This window comes from Ornithorhynchus anatinus, chromosome 3, assembly GCF_004115215.2.
Source record: "Ornithorhynchus anatinus isolate Pmale09 chromosome 3, mOrnAna1.pri.v4, whole genome shotgun sequence".
In the NCBI taxonomy this organism is placed as follows: domain Eukaryota; kingdom Metazoa; phylum Chordata; class Mammalia; order Monotremata; family Ornithorhynchidae; genus Ornithorhynchus; species Ornithorhynchus anatinus.
In genome coordinates this window covers 120,899,343-120,911,552 of record NC_041730.1, presented here as the reverse complement: position 1 = coordinate 120,911,552, position 12,210 = coordinate 120,899,343, and positions in this window count along the sequence as shown.

Sequence of the window (12,210 nt, the reverse complement as noted above, 5' to 3'; positions counted from 1 at the left end):
TTAGCCTGGCGCCCGGGAGAGCCGCCAAGTCTCGCGAGAGCTGGCGGGGCGGCGGCGGCCCTTTGGTGGGCGGGAAGGGCGGGTTGAGGCCAGGCCTTGGCCGTCGACGGGCCTCAGCCCCCTCTTTCCCTAGTCGCATAATCATTCTGGTATTTTGTAAGCGCTTATTATGTATCAGACACTCTTCTAAGCGCTGGGGTAGACACAAGGGAATCAGGTTGTCCCACGTGGGCTCCCAGTCTTCATCCCCATTTGACAGATGAGGTCACTGAGGCACAGAGAAGTGAAGTGACTGGCCCACAGTCACACAGCTGACAAGTGGCAGAGCTGGGATTCGAACCCATGACCTCTGACTCCAAAGCCCGGGCTCTTTCCACTGAGCCACGCTGCTTCTCTGCTGCTTCTCCGGCTGTCAACAGCCCTCAGCCCCTTCTTTCCTTAGTCGCATAATCATTCTGGTATTTTGTAAGCGCTTATTATGTATCAGACACTCTTCTAAGCGCTGGGGTAGACACAAGGGAATCAGGTTGTCCCACGTGGGCTCCCAGTCTTCATCCCCATTTGACAGATGAGGTCACTGAGGCACAGAGAAGTGAAGTGACTGGCCCACAGTCACACAGCTGACAAGTGGCAGAGCTGGGATTCGAACCCATGACCTCTGACTCCAAAGCCCGGGCTCTTTCCACTGAGCCACGCTGCTTCTCTGCTGCTTCTCCGGCTGTCAACGGCCCTCAGCCCCTTCTTTCCCTAGTCGCATAATCATTCTGGTATTTTGTAAGCGCTTATTATGTATCAGGCACTCTTCTAAGTGCTGGGGTAGACACAGGAGAATCAGGTTGTCCCACGTGGGGCTCCCAGTCTTTATCCCCATTTGACAGATGAGGTCACCGAGGCACAGAGAAGTGAAGTGAATGGCCCACAGTCACACAGCTGACAAGTGGCAGAGCTGGGATTTGAACTCATGACCTCTGACTCCAAAGCCCGGGCTCTTTGCACTGAGCCACGCTGCTTCTCTGGCCGTCTTCTCTGCTTCTCTGGCCGTCGACGGGCCTCAGCCCCCTCTTTCCCTAGTCGCTTAATCATTCTGGTATTTTGTAAGCACTTATTATGTGCCAGGCACTCTTCTAAGCGCTGGGGTAGATAGGGGGTAATTAGGTTGTCCCGCATGGGGCTCGCACTTTTAATCCCCATTTTACAGATGAGGGAACTGAGGCACAGGGAATAATAATAATGTCAGTATTTGTTAAGCGCTTACTATGCGCAGAGCACTGTTCTAAGCGCTGGGGTAGACACAGGGGAATCAGGTTGTCCCACGTGGGGCTCCCAGTCTTAATCCCCATTTGGCAGATGAGGTCGCTAAAGCCCAGAGAAGTGAAGTGACTTGCCCACAGTCACACAGCTGACAAGTGGCAGAGCTGGGATTCGAACTCATGACCTCTGACTCCAAAGTCCAGGCTCTTTCCACTGAGCCATGCTGAGGAAGTGACTTGCTCAAGGTCACACAGCAGACAAGTGGCGTGGCGCCCTAGTTCTCTATTTCATCGGCTGGGCCTCTGTATTTTGAGCACTCAATCACGGTGTAGCCTTTTAACTCCCATCAGTGAATTTTAGGCTTGTATATTTCTGATTAATAATCATCATCATCATGGTTTTTGTTAAGCACCTACTATGAGCCAAGCACTGTTCTAAGCGCTGGGGGAGGTACAAGGTGATTGGGTTGGACACAGTCCCTCTCCCACAAAGCACCCACAAGAAGCAACGTGGCCCAGTGGAAAGAGCCTGGGCTTGGGAGTCAGAGGTCATGGGTTCTAATGCCAGCTTGGCCTATTGTCAGCTGTGTGACTTTGGGCAAGTCACTTCACTTCTCTGGGCCTCAGTTACCTCATCTGTAAAGTGGGGATAAAGACTGTGAGCCCCACGTGGGACAACCTGATGACCTTGTATCTCCCCCCAGCACTTAGAACAGTGCTTGGCGCATAGTGAGCGCTTAACAAATACCATCATCATCATTATTATTAATAATTATTATTAATAAAGTATTATAATAATAATGATGATGGCATTTGTTAAGCGCTCACTATGCGCCAAGCACTGTTGTAAGCTCTGGAGGAGATACAAGGTGATTAGGTTGATCCCAGTCCCTGTCCCACATGGGGCTCACAGTAACAATAATTATTGTATTTGTTAAGCATTTACTATGTGGCAAACACTGGTCTAAGCAATAGGGGAGACACAAGGAGATTAGTTTGGATTCAGTCCCTGTCCCACATAGGGCTCTGTCTCAATCTTCATTTTACAGATAAGGAGACTGAGGCCCAGTGAAATGAAGTGGCTTGCCCAAGGTCAGAGAGCAGACAAATGGCATAGTGGGATTAGAACCCATGACCTCTTGACTCCCAGGGCCATGCTCACACCATGCTGCTTCTCTTTCTGGTATGTGTTATCTACCTGCTACGCATCGTGCGTACCCTTTGATTCCACCCTCAGCCCTACAGCATTTTTTTTAAATGGCATTTAAATGCTTACTCTGTGCCTGGCACCATACTATATGCTGGGGTAGGTAGTTTGGACACCATCCCTGTCCCCTTTGGGGCTCCCGGTCTTAAACTCCATTTTACAGATGAGGTAACTGAGGCACAGAGAAGTTAAGTGACTAGCCCAAGGTCACATAGCAGACAAGTGTGCTCACTCTGCTTTCTGTGTTACCTATGCACTTTGACCTGTGACCTTTGAACATTTGATGTTCACCCATCCCCACAACACTTATGTACATATCTTTAAATTCCACATTACAAATGATTTATTCATATGCCTGTCTCTCCTCTACACTGTAAGCTCATTGTGAGCAGGGAATGTGTCTGCTAATTGTGTTGTATTGTGCTCGCCCCAGCGCTTAGTACAATGCCACAGATGTAGTAAGAACTCGAGAAATATGGCTAAGGGGCAGATCTGGGATTAGAACCCACATCCTCTGGCTCCCAGGCCCATGCTCTTTCCACTAGGCCACAGTGCAAATCATTTAATGTCTGTTTCTCCATGTAGACTGTAAGCTTACTGTGGGCGGGGTATGTCTACCATCTCTATTACTTACTATAGTGCTCTGCATATAATAAGTCGTCCATCCCCTCCTCCTCCACATTTTATCTCACCTTGGCTTCACGGACTCCATCCTCTCCTGGTTCTCCTCTTATCTTTCTGGCCGTTCATTCTCGGGTCTCCTTCGCGGGCTCCTCCTCCCTCTCCCATCCCCTAATTGTAGGGGTTCCTCAAGGGTCAGTTCCCGACCCTCTTCTGTTCTCCATCTATACTCACTCCCTCGGTGATCTCATTCGCTCCCACGGCTTCAACTATCATCTCTACGCCGATGACACCCAAATCTACATCTCCTCCCTTGTTCTCTCCCTCTCCCTCCAGGCTCGTATCTCCTCCCGGATGTCTGCAAACCACCTAAAACTCAACATGTCTAAAACTGTTGCCAAATTGTACATTCCAAGCGCTTAGTACAGTGCTCTGCACAGAGTAATCGTTCAATAAATACTACTGAATGAATAAAACTGAGCTCCTTATCTTCCCTCCCAAGCCCGTCCTCTCCCTGACATCCCCTGTCACTGTGGACGGCACTACCATCCTTCCCGTCTCACAGGCCCACAAGCTTGGTGTCACCCTTGACTCTGCCCTCTCATTCACCCCACATATCCGTCACCAACAGCTGCCGGTCTCAATATCGCCAAGATCTGCCCTTTCCTTTCCATCCAAACTGCTACCGTGCTGGTACAAGCTCTCATAATATCCCAAATGGATTACTGTGTTAGTCTCCTCTCTGATCTCCCTTCCTCCTGTCTCTCCCCACTCTAGTTTATTCTTCATTCTGCTGCCCGGATCATCTTCCTTCAGAAACGCTCTGGGCCTCTCAGTCCCCTCCTCAAAAACCTCCAGTGGCTGCCTATCAACCTTCGCACAAAACAAAAACTCCTCACTCTTGGCTTCAAGGCTCTCCATTCCCTTGCTACCTCCTCCTACCTCACCTCTCATCTCTCTTTCTACTGCCCACCCCGTACACTCCGCTTGCCTGCCGCTCACCTCCTCACCGTCCCTCGTTTACACCTGACGCACCGTCGACCCCTGGCCCACGTCCTACCGCTGTCCTGTAATGCCCTCCCTCCTCATGTCCGCCAAACTAACTCTCTTCTCCTCTTCAAAGCCCTACTGAGAGCTCACCTCCTCCAGAAGGTCTTCCCAGACTAAGCACCCCTCCTTCCCTCTTCTCCTCCTCCCCTTCCCCCGCCCCGCCCTCTGCTCTTCCCCCTTCTCCTCCCCTCAGCACTGTCCTTATTTGTATATATTATTACCCTATTTATTTTGTTAATGAGGTGTATATCTCCATGATTCTATTTATCTTGATGATGTCTTGTTTTGTTTTATTCTGTTTTGCTTTGCTGTCTGTCTCCCCCGTTTAGACTGTGAGCCCATTGTTGGGCAGGGATTGTCTCTATCTGTTGCCGAATTATACATTCCAAGCGCTTAGTTCAGTGCTCTGCACATAGTAAGCAATCAGTAAATGCTATTGAATGAATGAAGTGCTCAATAAATACCACTGATTGATTCATTCATTCATCTGATTGATTTTCCAAATCATACCAGAACTGACAACCAAGAAACTCTTAAATGAAAATCAAATAGCTCAGCCAACATGGGAAAGACCACCCATGTGGGTGGTAATTATTACAGTATTAATTTATAAACACAAGGGATAAGGTACTTTATGTGGTACTTGATTTCATATGTCACATTTGCATATAGATTCATTTAATTCTATGTGCAGATTTCAAAGAAGGTAGAGGTTCTGTATTCTGTCTTCCCATCTTCACTCACCCCACAGGGATACTGATTATATATAGTAACACTGTCAGTGATACCATCAAAAGATAGCTGCACCTTAGAAGAACACTTTGTCCTCATAATTGATGTAGCAATGCTGGTGATGGAAAACATTTGGTATTTAAAGTGCTTGAGTTTTTTTCTCCTTTGCCTTTAATTTGATGTGCATTCTTCAATTTATAAAACACATGGATTGCCTAGACTTAAAGGTTCTAAAATCATACACTTGGCATTTGTCTCGAGAAATCGATAGATCCAGGCCCTGCCTTTCTTTAGTCAGATAAGTGATTACCATCATCATCATCATCGATGGTATTTACTGAGCACTCACTACTTGCAGAGCACTGTACTGAGCGCTTGGGAGAGTACCATGCAACCAAGTTGGCAGACACGTTCCCTGCCTACAATGAGTTTACAGTCTAAATTATGGTGGATTGTCATCTTTCTTGAATAGAGACTCCAGAATCTTCCATGGTAGTTTTTTGCAATATTTTATCATTCTTATTCTCAAAAAGTTCTGTAGACTGAGTTCAGTTAGACTGTAAGCTCCTCCGTTCGACTCTCGCATCTTTGGCAAAGATTGTGTCTATCAACTGCACTGTACTTTCTCAAGTACTTAGTACAGTGCTCTGTACAAAGTAAACGTTGATTGATTCTTATGTTCAACCAAAAACCTAAAATGTAACTAATTTAAGAAGCAGCCTGGCCTAATGGAAAGAGCATGGGCTTGGAGTCGGGTGACCTGGATTTTAATCCTGGCTCTGCCAATCAATCCATCAATATGTGGAAAGTATGGCTCTGTGACTTCAGAAAAGTCACTTAATAGTAATAATAAAAATTATTAATGATATTTGTTAAGCACTTACAATGTGCCAGGCACTGTTCTAAACACAAGGTACAAGGTAATAAGGTTGGACACAGTCCCTGTTCCACATGGGGTTCACAGTCTTAATCCCCAGTTTACCAATGAGGTAACTGAGGCACAGAGAAGTTAAGTGGCTTACCCAAGGTCACACAGCAGACAAGTGGTGGAGCTCGGATTAGAACGCCCGTCTTCTGACTCCCTAGCCCGTGCTCTTGCCACTAGGCCACACTGCTTCTCTAACTTAATTTCTCTGTGATTGAGTTTCCTCCTCTGCCAATTGGAGATTCAATACCTGTTCTCCCTCCCACTTATCTTATGAGCCTCATGTGGGAGAGAGACTTTGTCCAATCTTATTATCTGATATATTCCCGAGTAGTATAGTGCTTGACATAAAGTACATAATAATATCACAAGTACATTTCCTCTAGTTTAGTCCTCTCTGCTCACGGAGACCGTAACTGTCCTCAATACTCTAACAAGGACCTGACCAATTCAGAGCAGAGTCAGTTGTATAATGTGGGGACTGTATTCCTGAAGAACTTGATGTTCGCAACAAGCCATGTCATTCATTCATTCAATCATATTTATTGAGCACTTACGGTGTGCAGACCACTGTACTAAGTGCTTGGGAAAGTACAATACAACAATAAACAGTGACATTCCCTGCCCACAATTAGCTTATTTGATTGACACTGTGCACCTGAACAAAATTGTTTTGGCCATTCCAACTGCATCAACTGCACTAAGATACAGGTTGGGGGAAAGAACATTCTCTAATTCCTCAGCATTATATCCAAAATGCGTAACGAAGACATGATATAGAAATGGATTTTTACAGTGGAAAGATAACTTCTTGAATGCCATACTCCTGTTAATACATTCCAATACCAGGAGACTTTTTAAATAATTGTACTACATTGCTGACTCGTTTCCAGTTGAAGATGATCCCCAGATATCTTTCTGCTAGATCTACCCCTAGCAGCCTTTTATGCGGTTTTTAAGCCATAAAATTTGTTATTCATTAATTCAATCATATTTATTGAGCGCTGTGTGCAGAGCACTGTACTAAGCGTTTGGAATGTACAATACAGCAATAAAGAGAGACGTTCCCTGCCTACAACGGGCTCACAGTCTAGAGGATCTTGCACTTACTGAATTAGAATGTCATGTTTTTGTAAGACCATTTTCCCAGTTTATTAAGGATCCTCTGAATTCTGTTCTCAGCTTCCAATGTATTAGCAGTCACATCCAATTCACTACAATCTGCAAATGTGATTAGTATATTGATTAATTATCCTTGGGGGAGAAGCCATGATCTCTAAAAATATATCTTGGTCTTTAAAGGTAACGTGTATACATAAGGAAGTCAGACCTTGTTAATCATGGAAGTTTCATATTGTATGAAAAGTAGTTCATTGAGTAATAAGAGAGTACTTTCCCCATACCAGTGTTGGACCACCCACTAGCATAGTTAATGAAATTATTTTTGTGACCAACTAAAGCTGTTTCGATCGAAGATGAGGGAGAATTGATTTTGTGCTGAACTAATATGAGAAGGAACAGATTTTCTGGAAATGTTTTAAACAATGTTATGAAGAAGATGCTCCCAGCCCTGCCACTCACCTGCTGTGTGACCTTGAGCAAGTCACCTAAACTTCTCTGTGTCTCAGTTCCCTCACCTGTAAAATAGGGATTAAATATGTGTTCTCCCTTTCCCATAGATTATGAGCTCCAGGTGGAACAAGGACTGTGTCTGATACTCCTGCACTGTATTCATTCATTCGTATTTATTGAGCGCTTATTGTGTGCGAAACACTGTACTAAGGCTTGGGACAGTACAATACAATAGACACAGTCCCTGCCCATAACGAGCTCATTGAACCTACCCAGTGCTTAGTGGTTGGCACTGATCAAGCCCTTAACAAATCCCACAGGTAATACTATTAACCAGGTTTGCAATAAAGTGCTGTGCTGAAAGACATGTGAGAAGTCAGGAAGAAACTGGGCTTCTACAATTTTAAATCAGAGAAGCAGTGGGGTCTAATGGTTAGAGCACAGGCCTAGGAGTCAGAAGGTCTTGAATTCTCATCAATGCTCCGCCACTTGTAATAATAATGTTGGTATTTGTTAAGCGCTATGTGCCGAGCACTGTTCTAAGCGCTGGACTTGTCTGTTGGGTCAATTTGGGCAAGTCACTGAACTTCTCTGTGCCTGTTACCTCATCTGTAAAATGGAGATTAAGATGGTGAGCCCCATGTCTAACATGGGCTGGGTCGAAACTGATTATCTTGTAGCTATCCAGTGCTTAGTATAGTGTTTGGCACCTAGCAAGTGCTTAACAAGTACCAAAAAAAATTAGAAAACAGCATATCTCAAATTGGTACACATTAGGGATGGCCACATCAAAGCAAATCCATAAAATGTAGGCCTGGTGATTGATGAGTCATGTGAACACATTAAAAGAACGGTTTAAAAAATATACAATGGTGGTTGGAAGTCATTCTGACCTGTTTCAGATTTCCATACTTAACTAGCTCAGAGTATTGGCCTGGTAACTAATTTTATGGTTCATAGTGGTTTCTTTCTCTTAATCTCATTGACAAAATTGCAGTACTTAACTGCAACAACCTGTAGCCTAGCAACCTCTTGATGAACTTCGGAAGTATTGCTAATAGTTGACTTTACGGTGCTTGTCAAAATTAGTCACCCATTGCCAAGGGTATTGTTTTGCCAGCCTGCAGGCCTAGAATTTTTTTTAATTTGCAGAGAGTGGTCCTCTTTGGATAGCACGTTGGCAGCCAAACAAATAACTGTTCTTACTTCCCCCTCCAACCCGTGTCTGATCCTATAGTTGGCTCCACATTCGAGAGGCAGAAATCATGACCTTCCAAATTCAGAGATTAAATGTCTGCTTTATAGAATTCAATTGGGCAGTAGCCCCACCCTTCCTAACTCAGCTATCCCCATTCCAGCAGATTTTCCTAGCCACTCCCCATCTGGCGGGGAATGAGGTGTCCCCACCCTCCCGTCCTTAATAATGTTGGTATTTGTTAAGCGCTTACTATGTGCTGAGCACTGTTCTAAGCGCTGGGGTAGACACAGGGGAATCAGGTTGTCCCATGTGGGACTCACAGTCAATCCCCATTTTACAGATGAGGTAACTGAGGCACCAAGAAGTTAAGTGACTTGCCCAAAGTCACACAGCTGACAAGTGGCCAAGCTGGGATTTGAACCCATGACTTCTGACTCCAAAGCCCGTGCTCTTTCCACTGAGCCACGCTGCTTCTCCTTGGCTGCCTGCTCACCCCACCAAGTTCCCTTGCCTCATGATTCTGCAGTGGCCTGGGATGGTGGAGGGCCCAGGCCAGCGAGGTCTGCAGCAGTGTGTGGTCTGGCGCGTGGGAGCTGTGAGAGAGGGGCAGTGGGGGTGTCCGGGAGGTAGGGAGGGGGAGCAGAGGGAAGAACACAAGTGTGAGTTGCAGAAAATTGGTGAAGAATGGGGGGCTTGAAAGAAGAGGGAGATGTTGGGGGGGAAAAAAGGGTCTCCATCCTCCCCCTTGGACCATGCTGCCAACTCACCTTTACCAGTACTTGGGGAGGGAAGGTACTACCCAGCTAACCCAGGCCAGCGACATCTGTTGTTGAGAAAGGAGGAGTAGGGGAGATGTGGAGGGCGGGGTGAGTTTGGGTGCAGAAAATTGAGAATCACTTGGGAGGTGGAGAGGGTAGAGAGGGACTGGACCCGTGTGGGCATGCTGGGGTGGGAACAAGCTAATTTTTCCTAACAGTTAGTAGTATTTCTCAATTGTATTTATTGAGCACTGAACTAAGCACTTGGGAGAGTACAATATAACATCAGACACATTCCCTGCCCAAAACGAGCTCACAGCGGGAGAGACAGATATTAAGAAACTCCAGAGGTAGCCCATCTATCTCGTCATCAAACAAAAACGCCTCACCATTGGCTTTAAAGCAGCTCCTTGCCCCCTCATACCTCGCCTGGCTACTCTCCTACTACAACCCATCCAACATGTCGTTTCTCTGCTAACCCTCACACTGTACCTCCATCTCATCTGTCTCGCCCCTGACCTCTCACCCACTTCCTACCTCTGGCCTGGAAGTCTTCCCTCATATCAGACAGATAATTGCTCTCCCCCACTTCAAAACCATCCTGAAAGCACTTCTCCAAGAAGCCTTCCCTAAGTCCTCCTCTCTTCTTCTCCCATTCCATTCTGTGCTGCTCTTACTTGCTCCTTCATTCATCCTCCCTCCCATTCTCACAGCACCTATATATATCTGTAATTGACTTATTTAGCTATTTATTCATTTATATTAATGTCTATTTCCTCATTGTGGGCAAGAATGTGTCTATTTGTTGTTATATTGTACTCTCCCAAGTGCTTAGTCTCACGCTTTACATACAGTAAGCGCTCATTAAGTACGATTGAAGGAGTTAATTAAAATAAATAACATATATACATATGTGCTGGGGGGCAAGGTAAGTGCTGCAAAGCCAAAGTGGCAAGTGGATGGGCAACCACTGGAGTTTCTTGAAGAGTGGGGAAAACATGGTCTGAATGTTTTTGAAGGAAAATGATTCAGGCAGCAGAATGGAGTACGGACTGGAGTGGAGAGAGACAATCAATCATTTAATGAGCGTTTACTGTGTGCAGAGCACTGTACTAAGCACTTGATAGGAGGCAGGAAGGTCAGCAAAGAAGCTGATATAATATTCAAGGCTGTATAGGATCAGTGCTTGCATTATTTAAGTGCTTACTGTGTGCAGGCACTGTACTAGGCACTAGGTGTAATCATTATTATTACTTATAGTAATAATAATAGTGGTATTTGTTAAGTGCTTACTATGCGCCAGACACTGTACTAAGCACTGGGGTGGATGCAGGCAAATTGGGTTGGACACAGTCCCTGTCCCACATGGAGCTCACAGTCTCAAACCCCATTTTACAGATGAGGTAATTGAGGCAGAGAAAAGTAATGATTTGTCCAAGGTCACATAACAGACAAGTGGCAGAGCTGGGATTAGAAGCCAAGATCTTCTGACTCCAGGATCCGTGCTCTAGCCACTACACCATGTTGCTTCTCATAGGTAGGAACTAAATACGGTCCCTGTCCCTCACAGGGCTCACATGAATGTCATAATAGTATTTACTGTTTACCAAGCTTTATGCTGAGTGCTGAGATAGAAAGGAGTGGCCCAATGAATAAAGCATGAACTCAGGAGTCTGAAGGAGCTGGATTCTAATTCCGGCTCTGCCATTTTCCTGCTGTGTTGCCTTGGGCAAGTTACTTCACTTCTCTATGCCTCAGTTCCGCCATCTGTAAAACTGGGACGAAGACTGAGCCTTATGTGGAAATGGAACTGTGTTCAATCGGATTACCTTGTATCTACCTCAGGGCTTAGTACAGTGCCTGGCACATAGTAAGCACTTAAATACCACAATTATTATTATTAGAGTGGGTACAATCCCTAACCCAGGTCAGCACACAGTCTGGGGGGGGAAGGGAGGTGTATTTTACCCCCATTTTACAGATGAGGAAACTGAGGTACAGAGTTTAGCAGCTTGCCCAAGGTGGCACAGCAGGCAAATGGTAGAGCCTGGACTAGACCTCAGGTCCAGTCCTCTGCTTTTTCCACTAGTCCGTGCTGCCCCCTTACTACAGAAGTCCCTAAAATAGGGAAAGCCAATCCTCTGCTGGGTAACTGCGAAGACACTTCCACGCCCACAGAGCCTCCTCATCACTTCTCAGCTTCATTCCAGTATCTTATATCCTGTCAGTTCAGCTCGCTCTCTTAGACCTGACTCACTGACCCTCAGAAGAGGAGAAAAAGAAAAAAATAGACCTGGCTGCTCAGTGGAAAGAGCCTGGGCTTCGGAGTCAGAGGTCATGGGTTCGACTCCCAGCTCTGCCACTTGGCAGCTGTGTGACTGTGGGCAAGTCACTTCACTTCTCTGTGCCTCAGTTACCTCATCTGTAAAATGGGGATTAACTGTGAGCCTCACGTGGGAGAACCTGATTACCCTGTATCTACCCCAGCGCTTAGAACAGTGCTCTGCACATAGTAAGTGCTTAACAAATACCAACATTATTATTATCTGCCGAGTCCTACAACAATGTAGTGACTGACCTCTTCATCAGTGGTATTAACTGAGCGTTTACAGTGTGCAGAGCACTGAACTAAGCTCTTGGGAGAGTACAACAGAGTTGGTAGAGATGCTCCCTGTCCACAACCAGCCTACGCCTCGAAGAACCACCCCAAATTCTCGTCAGTCTTCCAACCGCTGAACAACAGCTAGGTTCTAATAGTCAAGATGATGCCGGAGGGTGGGGCTAGGGAGGTTCAAGCCGCAGGAAGGAGGACAAGGACTGGACTTGTGCCTGTCCCATCCTCGTAACCTCAACAAGGTTCTGGAGGTTTCCGCTATTGTTGGGGAACAGAAAGAGAG